This window comes from Prionailurus viverrinus, chromosome B1, assembly GCF_022837055.1.
Source record: "Prionailurus viverrinus isolate Anna chromosome B1, UM_Priviv_1.0, whole genome shotgun sequence".
NCBI lineage: Eukaryota > Metazoa > Chordata > Mammalia > Carnivora > Felidae > Prionailurus > Prionailurus viverrinus.
The window spans coordinates 30,674,064-30,687,441 of NC_062564.1; the positions used below are offsets into that span (position 1 = coordinate 30,674,064).

General features: G+C 37.7%; 1 long non-coding RNA gene across 3 annotated transcripts in view; it reads right to left on the reverse strand.

Annotated features, from left to right (window-relative positions):
- LOC125163315 (uncharacterized) overlaps nucleotides 1-13,378 on the reverse strand; it is a 215,990-nt gene that overhangs the window by 40,240 nt on the left and 162,372 nt on the right. The window lies entirely within an intron of this gene.

A 13,378-nucleotide genomic window follows, 5' to 3' on the forward strand; every position in this document is an offset into this window, starting at 1 on the left:
CTTCAGATCATCAGAAAGTTGAAAGGGGATGCTCCTTTCTTCATTGAGTCCAGATCAATCCCCGTCTTATTTTTTCCACATCTTCACCATTTCTTGGCTACTCTATTTTCTTGTAGTTTTTGTACTACCTCATGTCTCCATTTTCTTGTCTCAGCCTAGATTCTACAGACCACCTCTCCAGTGCCTTTCCTTTGTCCTTCCTCTGAAACTGCCCAGCAGATCTGCAACCCTGAACAGTTTGGCCACCTGCCTTCTCTGCCTTATACCCAGACTGTTGATCCCTGCTATGGCAAGCTCACAAAACCAAAGGGATCAGAGCAATACTCTCTCAACTGTGGCTGTAATTCGAAGCACCTAGGGAGCTTTCAAAAATGCTTCTGCCCAGAATAATCAGTATCTCTTGGGTGAAACACTGGGAATAAGCATTTTTAAAAGTTCTCCAGGTGATTCTATTATGAAGGCAAGATTGACAATCTGAAATAACACATGTACAGTCACCAATCTTAGTTGGGTCCTCATCTTCATTTTCCTTCTCCTCTGCCCTAGTCTCTTTTTGGCTCTTGACATAGACTTTCTCCCTTTACTTCCTTAAAAAAATTGATATCAGAAATAAGTGCCCCTGGAAAGAAATTCCAACTACTTCCTGCTCCCAATCCAGACCCTGTTTTCACCCTTAATTCTGACCTTTTAAATTAAAACAACAGGGAGGGGCACCTGGGTGGCTCAGTTGGCTAAGCGTCCGACTTAGGCTCAGGTCACGATCTCACAGCCCGTGAGTTCGAGCCCCGCATCAGGCTCTGGGCTGATGGCTCAGAGCCTGGAGCCTGCTTCCGATTCTGTGTCTCCCTCTCTCTCTGCCCTTCCCCCGTTCATGCTCTGTCTCTCTGTGTCTCAAAAATAAATAAACGTTAAAAAATTTAAAATAAATAAATAAATAAATAAATAAATAAATAAAACAACAGGGAAATCTTGTTCAGTCTTAAATTAACCTTCCTGCCCATACTCTGGCTCCCATTCCCCACTCACCGCTCACAGTTCTCACTCCATCTGTTTCCCCAACTTCTCCTAAATATTCCATCTCTCCTTATCTTCCAGTTCTTTCCCATCAACATCCAAACATGGCTCAGATTGTTGCCACCTTTAGAATACTGCTTCATCCATGCATTGTCCTCCTCTTGTCTTTCCATTTATAGCCAGAGTTACTGAATAGCAATCTAAGAGTTCTCTATTTTATCACATCATATGTACTTCTCAAACTATTCCAAGCATGGTTTCCACCCTCAAATATGATTACATATTTTGGCTGAGTCAATAATGAACTCTTCTTTGTTAAATCCAAAAGACATTTTCTATTCTTATCTTTCTTGAGCTCTCTGTAGCATTTGTTTCTTCTCATTACTCAGTTTTGTGATTCCCTCTTTCCCCTTAGCTTCTTGACACATTTCCTTAACGGACTCTTCTGATCCTTGGGTACCTCCTTTTCATTCTCGACACATTTTCCTTTTATAGGTTAATTAAACCCCATGGCTCCAATTGCTGCTTACATGCTGATGACTCCCATAGGTCACCTATGCATCCCAAAGCATCTCTCCTGAACTCCTCAAAAGCGCTATTTGGAGGCCTCACAAGGATTTCAAATTCTTAGCTACAGTGCAGTCTATCCTCTTTACCAAAGTCTACTCTTTCTCTATTACTATTCTTAGTGAACACAGCTGGCCACTATGCAGCTGAAAAAGTAAGAAAAAGAGTCTTCTAATTCCACTTTGTTAATGTCCCTAGAATGTGATCCTGGTGCTTAATGTTCCACTGCCATGGTTCAGACTCTTCTCATTTCTTGCCTAGATTACAAGTAGAGCATCATGGTAGACTTCCAACTTCTAGTCTGGTCCCTATCTAATTGTTTTTCCATATTCCTTTCTCTCTCCTCCTGGATCTGAAGATGCTCATTTGGGTTTTACTGGGCAGAAACACAAAAGGGGCAAAAACTAAAGGATACACAGAAGAGTTTGAAGTGATGATCCATAGGTCTTATCTAGATTGCAAAAGAAATGGAAACAAAAGGTCATACACAGATTGCAAGAACAGAGAATGGTCCATGTAATAGAGATCTTGAAGGCGAAGAATCAGTAAAGGAGTGAATGACACAGTCAGAAGGGGAATTAAATGAAACGCTTTCCTTTCACTTTTTAGAAAGATTTAATTCCTCCTTTCATTAAAGCATCCCTGGATAGAGTTTTTAAAACTTTCCAACACAAACCTGCAAAGGAAGTAGATAATGAAGTCTGTAGAGAATGGTCTTGGTAGTAACTGGATCAGTTCTTATGGTATGAGAACGAGGACCAATGAGAGGAAACTGGATCCTTTCTTATGACTCTGTGTCAAGCACAGATTAAGCAGAAGAAATCCCACAACTGTTTTCCAAAATATAGTTTTATATTCCTCATGTGAATATATTTATGGAGAGACAATCCTGAACCTCTGGCAAGTATTTGCCTTTCAAAACATTTTAGCTTTAAAAAAAGTGATTGGAGTCTCCAATCTTTACAAGTACACATGAAGTGGTAAAAACCCATGGCAACTTCTTTAGTAAAAGTTGAAAATCCAAGCATATGTGCAAAATCCCTCACAATCTGGGGTTGGCCTACCTTTCTAGTTTCATCCTCACCCAGCTCCTTTACTGCCTAACGTCCAGTGAGACTGGATTGTATTTAATTCCCCCAGACAATACATTGTTTTCTCACCCATCTCAGTGTCTTTGCCTTTGTTGCCATCTTAACTTTGTGTTCAGCTGTTGTGCCAGGTAAGTGTTAGGAACATAGTAGATGTTGATTAAATGCTAGAAATAAAAGACAACAATTTGGGTAAAAACATTGCATGTAGAAGGATGCCATCGGTAATCAGTGTGGTGGGTTTTTGGTTTATCCGTGAACAAACTTAGATTTATTAAAATGAAATAGTGAGCCAGCCAAGAGGCATTTCCATAGCCTTGGATTGGCTGGTGTTAATAAGTTACTAGACAAGTCTGAAGCAGTGACTATATGGATGCTAATGGAGCCACAGCGGTAGCTAGCGCAAGCATGCAAGGTCACAGAGTGCTAGTGGGGCCTGAAGTTCTCCCTTTACACCACCCTCTGTTCACCAACCCCCCCTGATTCTCAGCTGGGCTCAGAGGCCCGGGTTCCATCACAGGGCAGCGTCTATCAGTGTCACCATCTAAATAGAGATTTTACTTCTTCTTATATTCTGACCTTGGTATTAAATCTCCCATATTCTCTGGGAACTGCAAATGCCAATGAAATATCCTCTGTTGCAAAATCCGTTACAAATGTATGGTCCTAGGTCAAGAGAGATATGGAATTGCTGGGTCATTGGTTTTACAGATAAGACCTAACAGTTTTGAAAAATTGTATGAATGTACATTGCAGCTGCACTTATGAGCTTACATCCTCATCAACACCTGTTAATTCTGCCTGAAAAATGGCCTTGGGTACTTCCATTAGTGTTCATCTAGTAATGAATTATTTCATTTTTGTTTGACTAAAAACATTTTTATTTCATCTTTCTTTTAAAAAAATTTTTATCAAGGTAAACTTATATATAGGTTGTAAATTGCACAGGCCTTTAATGATTCATGATCATCACTATAGCTCTCCATATATTTAAGACATTAATTTTTCTCATCATGGTTTATAATTTTCAGCAAACAAAGCTTGCAAGATTTTGTTAGACTTATACCTAAGTAGTCCTTGTTTTTTGTTTTTTTTTTTAATTTTTTTTTTCAATGTTTATTTATTTTTGGGACAGAGAGAGACAGAGCATGAACGGGGGAGGGGCAGAGAGAGAGGGAGACACAGAATCGGAAACAGGCTCCAGGCTCCGAGCCATCAGCCCAGAGCCTGATGCAGGGCTCGAACTCACGGACTGCGAGATCGTGACCTGGCTGAAGTCGGACGCTTAACCGACTGCGCCACCCAGGCGCCCCAGTAGTCCTTGTTTTAATGTTACTCAAATTTCAATTTTTGATTTTGTATGTATTCGTTGTATCTTTTAAATTACTAAACTCGTTTATTACTTTTCACATCTTTTATGTGGATTCCTTGGTTTTTCCACATAGAAGATCATACTGTCTGTGATTCAAGACAGTTTTACTTTATATTTTTCAATCAGGATGTCTCTTTTTTTTTTTCTTGCCTAATTGCACTGGTTAAGACTTGCAATATAGTGGTTGAGCAAAGAGTAAGAATGAACATCCATGCCTTGTACCCTACCCTCCAGATAAAGCATTTGGCTTTTCATCATCACATATGATGTTACCTGTAGCATTTTTTATATGTGTTTATCTGCTTGAGGATGTTCTATTCCTAGCTGGCTGAGAATTTTTGTCAGCATGCTACACGACAATAGATAAGTGAAGTTCTTCAGGCTTATGAAAAATCGTATGAGTTAAAACTTTGGACCCATAAAAAGAAAAGATTCAGGAATTCAGTAAAAATTTAGATAATTATATAAGACATTTTCTTTTTTACTCTTTCTGAATTATTGGAAGCACAACTGATTTTTAAAGAAAAAATATTATTATGGTGTGTATCAATATGCAGTAGGAAAGTATATGATAACAATAGTACAAAGGTTTGGAGGGATAGAATAGGAAGAATACTATTATAAATTCCCTGCCCCATAATGAGCTGATATAAGATCAATTTATACAACATCAATTTATGGCAGACTCCAATAAATTAATACACAATCCCCTCTGTTTAATTAATATTAACTAATACACAGTCTTAACTAATAAATAATTTTTTCTTTAATTTATTTCTGTACACCTTGGACATACTTCTTTCTTTGTCTTTCCAACACACAAAGCTGGCTGCTGCCCAAGGCCTTAGAACTCTCTGCCGTGAACATCATTCCTTCCAATTTTAGAGTGTCTAGCTTCTTCCTGTCATTCAGATATCAGTTATATGTCACTCCTCAGGGATGACTTTTTTCCATACTCAGTCTACACAGCTCTGTTTATGTTTATTTTACATCTAAGATTTTTTTAAACTTTATTTTGCTTATTGTCTCCCTAGCACCATATTTGTTTGTTCCTTCCCCACCACTATTCACTTCCCTTTGCACCCCTAACCCTACTTAGCACAATGCTTATACTTTATAATCCCTGAAAGTCTTCATTTCATGAAATCAGGTGTATGCATTGGGGCAGAACCTACTTGCAGGCATAGTGTCTAAAGACATCACTAGAATCTAAAATCAAACTTTTCTGCTGTCAGAGTATATTTTCGGATGGAGAAGTTGCTGTGATTCTTTATTCTCTCCCCTGGTTACCAGTATGCTCGCTTATCAAGTCAAGATTTGTTGGTTTTTAATCTCTTTTTCATTTAATTACTTTTGATGGAATGTTAACAGTTACTCAAATGATCAAAACCTGTGCATCAAGAAATGCAAAGAGAAGGAAAAGAGCCAAATAAATTTTTGAAGCTTTAAGTAACTTAGAATTGATAGTAACCCAAAAGTAGAATCTGAGAAAAGATGTTAATTTCTCCTAGATTTCAGCGAAAGAACTTTCTCCTTTGTAAATATAATTTGTACTTTCACACAGTGCTGATCTTTCCTGAATTTCCTATGATGATCCCAATAGCGATAATCTCTCCTATTCTCAAGTCATGTGTACTAATTTTTTTTTTTTCAGGCAATGTGGCCATCATACCTTTCAGCATTTTCCCATACTATTTCTTATACCTAAATTACTTCCTGCTACTATCCACCAAATAAATTGCCCCTTCTTTTCACTTTCCTTCAGATCCTGACTACTTTATTTCCAGATAACTTTCACCAATATTTATAGAGCACTTAATCTGTGCCAGGCTTCATACCTAGTTATGTACATACATTAGTTCATTAAAAAGCTTTATGAACATCTGTGTGATTGGTTTCTTAGTCTCTTTAATAAATAAAAAAAACTTGAAGGAATTTTATGTTCCAAAGGCTACACATCTGATGAATGACAGAACTGGGATTCAGAGTCAGATCTGTCTGACTTCAGAATCTGAAGTTGTAACCACTAAGTGGTGCTGTCTCATTTGTATGTATGTATGTATGTATGTACGTATGTATTCCCTACTCCAGGACCCATTTGAACTGCATTCTATGTGTCTTTATTCTAAATACTTCCATTGTGTTGAGATTTAAGTGTTTCACTTTCAAAATTTATTGTGGCTTCTCCTCCTTCACTTTATTTTTATGTTGCTTAGCCATATACATATACACGTATATATATATATATATATATATATATATATATATATATATAATATATATATGTGATTGTATCTTTGCATCTACACTTTTCTCTTTGCCTTGCTCTACTTGAAAATAAGTCTCAGAACTCCAAGAGTTTCAGTTGGAAAGCAGAGTTTCTACACCACTGTGGATATTCTTTGCAAGTCCCAGAGTTCTCCAGAATGTTGGATTTTCTTAGGTATTGTTCCAGATAAGACTTCCAGGCTAATCAGTAAGAAACAGAGGCCTCAGATAAGGCTATTTGGAATGTGGTGGAAAGCCTGGGTATATCCATAGACTTCTCCAGAATCTCGAGAAACTTAATTCCTCTCCTATTCATCTCTTACTTTTTAGCAAAAGATACCCAGTTGATTCTTTCTTGAGAGTATACATGGCCTGGGGACAATCCGTTCAAAACTTTCTGGACTACATGCCAACTTGTGTGTAATCCAGCTCAAGCATGGTATCTACCAAAGGTGAATCATTAAGCCTGGAATAACCAGCAGAAGAACTGAATTCTTTTCTTGGCTACTCTTAAAAATAACTCACTGTATCACAGGCAATTCTCATCAGGACCCTTGAATCAGAACCCTATTTTGAAAAAGTAGATAAATTTTGGCAATTAAATGATTTTACATTATAATGTAATCCAAAATCTAGTAGAGATATGCATTCTGATGTGTCAGTAATGGTGACTCTAACCTATGTTCTCTTTTTTGTTTGTTTGTTTTGTTTTTTGTTTTTAATATGAAATTTATTGTCAAATTGGTTTCCATAAAACACCCAGTGCTCATCCCAACAGGTGCTCTCCTCAATGCCCATCACCACTTTCCCCTCCCTCCCACCCCTCGATCAACCCTCATTTTATTCTCAGTTTTTAAGAGTCTCTTATGGTTTCTTTAAAGGATACTTTCAAATAATTGCCCCAGTCATCCACTAATTGTGACATTTGTCAGTCATGGAAAAGCTGCTGTGTATGTGGACTTAGACCACCCACTGTCTGAGTCACAAGGCTGCTTGTATTTGTTTTGTTGCAAACAAATTTCTGTAGCCAGCCTGGACGTTGGCCAAGGAGGCACCGTCTGGTGGCTGCTGTATATAAAATTCTTGTCTTTTTGATGAGAAGGGGAGTTTTCTTTATCTTGTTCTTCCCATTGTAGTACTGACAGGGGTCAGAGGGGATGGACAGTTTGTGGGCTGAAAACTACAAAAGGCTGTCCTCCAACACAAGCGTCTTCCCTCTGCCAAGCAGACCTCCATGGGGATGTTGCTAGGCCATCCAAGGTTCAACTCTACTGACATGGGACTGGAAACTGGACAAGAAATGGAAATGCACTGTGACTTCCTCTGTCCTCTCCTGCTCCTTGAGCCAAATAGCAAATCAAGCTTTGGTTTCAGGGAAGAAAATGAGACTGAAGCAAATAGGAGGCATTAGTGTTTCTTCATTCCCATCCCCCACCCCTGCTCACTTTCACACTCACTGTCTTAGCTACATGGAACATCTGTGTCCAGGTTACCCGACAGATCTTGGGAATAGCACCTTTGGATCCACCTTCTTGGGGCCCTTCTGAAATGTTCTCACTGAGTCATGTCATTTGTTTTCAACAAAATGTTTCTCCTTCCTAATTCAATTCTCCCTTCTGTTTGCTATTGGAACCAGGGACAGTGATAATTTTGTTGGAAACTGAATCAATTGCAAAGCACTGGGAATGAGTATGGTTTAAAACTTCAGGTTTGGTTTCTTGGAATTCTAGACCAAGTCTCTTTCCCAGTTGCTCACAGGAAATTTTGACTGATGTCATTGGAAATTGTATGTGTGTGTGCACATGTGTGTGTAATTTAGGTCACAGTGAGGCCTTAAGAATCCAGTATAAAACTCTTGTTCCAGATTATATCTAGTGACTACATCACTCTTCATGCCCAGCTAATATTTGTAGCTATGTGATGCTGATGAGACAGGCAACTGTTCCTAGCTTTCTCAGTTTGAGATCACCATTGAAAAACTGCCTCCTGAGGTGCCTGGATGGCTCAGTCAAGTGTCTGACTTCAGCTCAGGTTATGATCTCACAGTTCATGAGTTCAAGCTCCACATCAGGCTCCATGATGATAGTGTGGAGCCTGCTAGGGATTCTCTCTCTGTCCCTCACCTACTCACGCTTGCTCTCTCTCAAAATAAATAAACTTTTAAAAAATCAAAAGAAAAGCTGTCTCTTTACGAAGGAAATCAGAGAGGTTTTTCTTCAGCTCAATGTTTTACAGCCGTAGACTTTTCCAAAATACTCCTTCACACGATGAGGGATGAATATTTAGATCATCACAACTGACAATTGATGTAACTCAGAGAAATTATTTATTCATAACTCACAGTGTTTCACTTTAAATTTTAAGGGAAATTGATTGGCATTGCCTTCATCTAAAAAGGCAAAAAACCTTTAGCATATTAAAAAAACAAACAAACAAAAACAGCTCTTGAGGTGTTACAATAGAAAGAATAGAGGGAGAAAGCCAAACCATGTGAAGAGCACAATTCTACATAGATGCTTTGAGTATTCCAGTAGAAGGGCATCTTTTTGGTACTGCATGTATGGAGGTTGTCTACAGGCAACCTTGCAAACAAACAGCGAGCCATTCTTCACTTCATTTCCTTTCATTTAACCAGACTTACAATTGATTTTTCTTTATTCCAACCAAACTCTAGTATTTAATGACATGAGTGTATATGAAGCTCCATGTTTTCTCAACTCTTCCCAAATCTCTTTTTACAACCTGTCATTTTCCTTGTCTTCTTTCAATACAACCGTGGTAAATTGTCCAAGGACTATCATCAAGGATGTGATGAGAGATTCATTTTCAAAGAGTGAAAATTAATATGTTCTATCTCTGTCCTATGCTCTAGTTCTTTTTCTTTTTTTCCCTTCTCTTATTTGTCTGTCTTCCTTGGACAAAATCAACCTATTTTCTTTTCTTTGAGGTCTTTACTGAACTCCTATATGGTATTTGGCCAGCTCCCTATGACTTTCCTATTCCCATCCAGACAAGATACAGAATATTTCCAAAGCTGTGGCTCTAGTCTTTTTCTAATCCTTGAAGCGCAATAGGAAGCATAGGGCTGACCCTCTAAGTAAACAACTGCTCTCATTGGATTAAGAGATCTAATTGGACAGTGTTGGATCCTTAGCTTTCCATAAACCTTCCTCAATCCCAGTGGCTCTTTTTGTAGTTTCTGAAATGTTGGTTACTAGAGCCCCCCCTGCCCAAGAGAAATAAGAATAAAAACAAAATTCAAGAAGCCTGAACAACCTTACAGTTTTCAACCAGCCATAAGCCCCAGGGTCTTGATTTCTGCTTTTATTCTGGCATTACTTGGCTCTTGTTCTAAAATAAAACTCTAGTAGTGTAACTAACTCAGTCTTAACTCTTTTGTTTAAAAAATAATAATAATTTCCTTTCTCTCTGGCCCATAACCTCCCCAGCTCCCAACATAAACAAAAGTTGGAACTTTCTCACTGGTCCCTGCCTCAGTGGACTCTGTCCCATATGTTCCCTCTCTCATTTTAGAAGATATTGATACCCCCCTGTGGTATCTCAGTGTCTGCTCACTGTAGGTAAGTAGAGATGAACCCAGAGGGAAAATGTAAGGATTTTCCAGTGTCAAGTTACTTCTCTGATAGTTTTCTTCCTCACATTACCAACTTTATCTCAGAAGGTAGTAGTTCATCAATTCTGGGCTTTGAAAAAGGGACCCTTCATGACTGAAGTGATTTTTCTCTGCCTTGCTTATAGCACTTAGAATAGCAGCTGGCACTTAGTATGTTCTCAATAAATACCCTGTGAATGAATAAATATAATCCTTAGGTATCCATTTATGAACTGCAAAATTGTTTTTAGTTAAAAACAAAAGTTCAGGGGTGCCTGGGTGGCTCAGGCGGTTGAGCATCTGACTTCGGCTCAGGTCATGATCTCACAGCTCCTGAGTTCGAGCCCCACATCGGGCTCTGTGCTGACAGCTCAGAGCCTGGAGCCTGTTTTGGATTCTGTGTGTGTCTCTCTCTCTGCCCCTAACCTACTCACATTCTGTCTCTGTCTTTCTCAAAAATAAATAAACATTAAAAAAAAATGTAAAAACAAAGTTCAGAATTGTTAAGTCAAAAGGCATTATAATTATAAAGTAGCAAACACAATGGATTCTGGTATCTAAGACCATCGCTTATAAAACTAGACTTCTAACTTCAGTATCATTCTCTCACAGGTTATCATTCTCACTGGAGGGCAGTTGTCTGAAAAACCTCTAGGCCATGCTCATATCGAACTTCTGACACTGAGTCCACGACGATGTCTGGTAGGGCAAGAGCAGGCATGGTAACAAATCCCAAGTCAAGATAGCCAGCTGGTTTCCCAGTAAACCAACGGACTGTCTTTCCAAAGTTGTAGTAACTTCTGGCAGAAATCTCATATCACTAAAGATTCTTGTTTCATTGGAAGATAATAGATTTTTCCTTAATTAATTATAGGCAATGGTCTTCGATACCAGGATGCAGTGTGTCTGCTACTTTGTTATACAATGAACCAGACATGTGCTTCATCTTAAAAGAGATGGACGAGATTCAGAATGAGTGTGGCAGTTAAAAAAAGTACCTTTACAGAATCAAGACCTATAAATATAGAGAGCAACCTGGTGGTTCTGGCGGGGAGGGAATGGGAAGATGAGCAAAATGGGTGAAGGGGAGAGGTAGATACAGGCTTCCACTCATGGAATGAATAAATCACTGGAATAAAAGGCACAGTATAGAGAATATAGTCAATGGTATCATAAAGTGTGGTATGGTGACAGATGGCAGCTAATGGGGAGCACAGCATGATGTGTAGAGAAGTTGAATTACTACGTTGTACACCTGAAACTAATGTAACATTGTGTGTCAACTATACTCAAATACAAAAAAATTTTAAGGTACCTTTATGTCTTAGACCTGCATATTTGACTGTTTGAACTTTTTCTTTCCTGGGTTTCAAATATAAGAATGCTACAGTCATATCACATAAAGAGACACAAAGTATCAGTGAGTTGGGACTCTTCTTCCAGAATTGGCAATTTTAATCTGGGAAAATAAAATATCACTGGAGAAACCCTAAATATCCAATAGGTTAATAAATTAGTAAATCGTAATATAACAACTTATTTAATAATTCACATTACTTAAAATAGTGATTAAAATTTTAAATAGCATAAGAAAGGGCTTACAGTAAATGGTCAGGTAGAACCCAAATTAAATATACATATAGTCACAATTATAGTTCAAAAATAAAAAACAGGAGTGCCTGGGTGGCTCTGTCGGTTAAGCTCAGGTTAAGCTGATTTTGGCTTAAGTCATGGTCTCATGGTTCCTGAGTTCAAGCCCTGCATCATGGAACTCTGCATTGACAGTTCCTTGGGATTCTCTCCCTCTCCCTCTCTCTCTGCCCTTCCCCAACTTGCACGCCTGCATATGTTCTCTCTCTCGCTTTCTGTCTCTCAAAATAAATTATTTTATTTTATTTTTTTTTTCAACGTTTATTTTTGGGACAGAGAGAGACAAAGCATGAACGGGGGAAGGGCAGAGAGAGAGGGAGACACAGAATCAGAAACAGGCTCCAGGCTCTGAGCCATCAGCCCAGAGCCCGACGCAGGGCTCGAACTCACAGACCGCGAGATCGGACGCTTAACCGACTGCGCCACCCAGGCGCCCCTCAAAATAAATAATTTTTAAAAAAATTTGAAGTAAGATTAACAGGAAATACATTTAAAAAGTTAACATAATAAGATTATGGGTAGCTTTTTTCTTTATGTTTTGTAATTTTGGTAACAGATACATGTAATTATAAGGGAGGAAAAATAAGCTTTTATTTCAATTGTCAAAAATAAATGAGTAAACATGTAAAAACCCCTTAAAAATGCAAAACAGCACATCATCATCAGATTACTGGGAAATATTTGCAAATGTAAAAAGTTGATTATCACTTAACTGCATTATGAAAAGCAATTAACAATTCAATAACAAATGGGTTGCTTTATGATGATTTTATAGCAAAATGAATTTGAAATACACTTTCCAGTAATCAAATGAATACAACTGCAAAAAATTGCTCATATTCTCTTTGTTTGTTTCTCTCATATAAGCCAGTTATTTATGTGCTGTTTTTGGCCATAACTGTATAAACCAATTAATAATTTCAGTGCATCTATTTACTATGCTAACCACACACCTCCCCTACAAATACTTCCCTGGTCTGAATTAAGACAATTTCTATTAGAAAAATAGTTCCAATAACTTGGCTCACTGGCCCTGGACTAATTATTGTGATTATAAGCTATTAACTGAAATCAATGCTATTGGCCACATGCTAGCTAAGTTACAGAGTGTCTAAATTTTTTGCTTTCTTTTTGCATCTATTTTTTCAATGGAAAAGAATATATTATTATAGTTTATATTTTCAGACTAAATATATTCTTTTCCACAAAGTTCCTTTTGTTAAACAATTTTTTTTAAATCTCTATCCTTGTTTCCTATTCTGTGTCATTCCTTCCATTCACTCATTTCCCACAGGCATTTTTTAAAGTAAACTTATTGTTTTGGAACAATTTTAGGTTACAGAAAAAATGCAAAGGTAATACAGAGAGTTTCCATATATGACACAGCCAGTTTTCTCTATTATTGACATTTTACTTCAGTATGTTATATTAGTTACAGGTAATGAACTCATACTGATACATTATTATTATTAACTAAAGTCCATAATTACATTTTCTTAGTTCTTTCCTTTAGGAAAGGAGACAGTAATAATGTAAATGACTAACATTTACATGGCTTTTATGAGCAGACACTGCTACAAATGCGACATGCATATTAATGCACTTTATCCTAGTATAGACTTAAATCCATAAGGTCAAGAAGCTGGAAGAACTCCAAACAGGATAAACCAACGAAATCCATACCAGGACACATGATAATTAAACTTCTAAAAACTAAAAGCAGAGAAAATAATCTGAAAAGCAACCAAAGAAAACTGACAGCTTACTTACTGGGAAAAATAACTTGAACGGCAGCAGATTTCACTT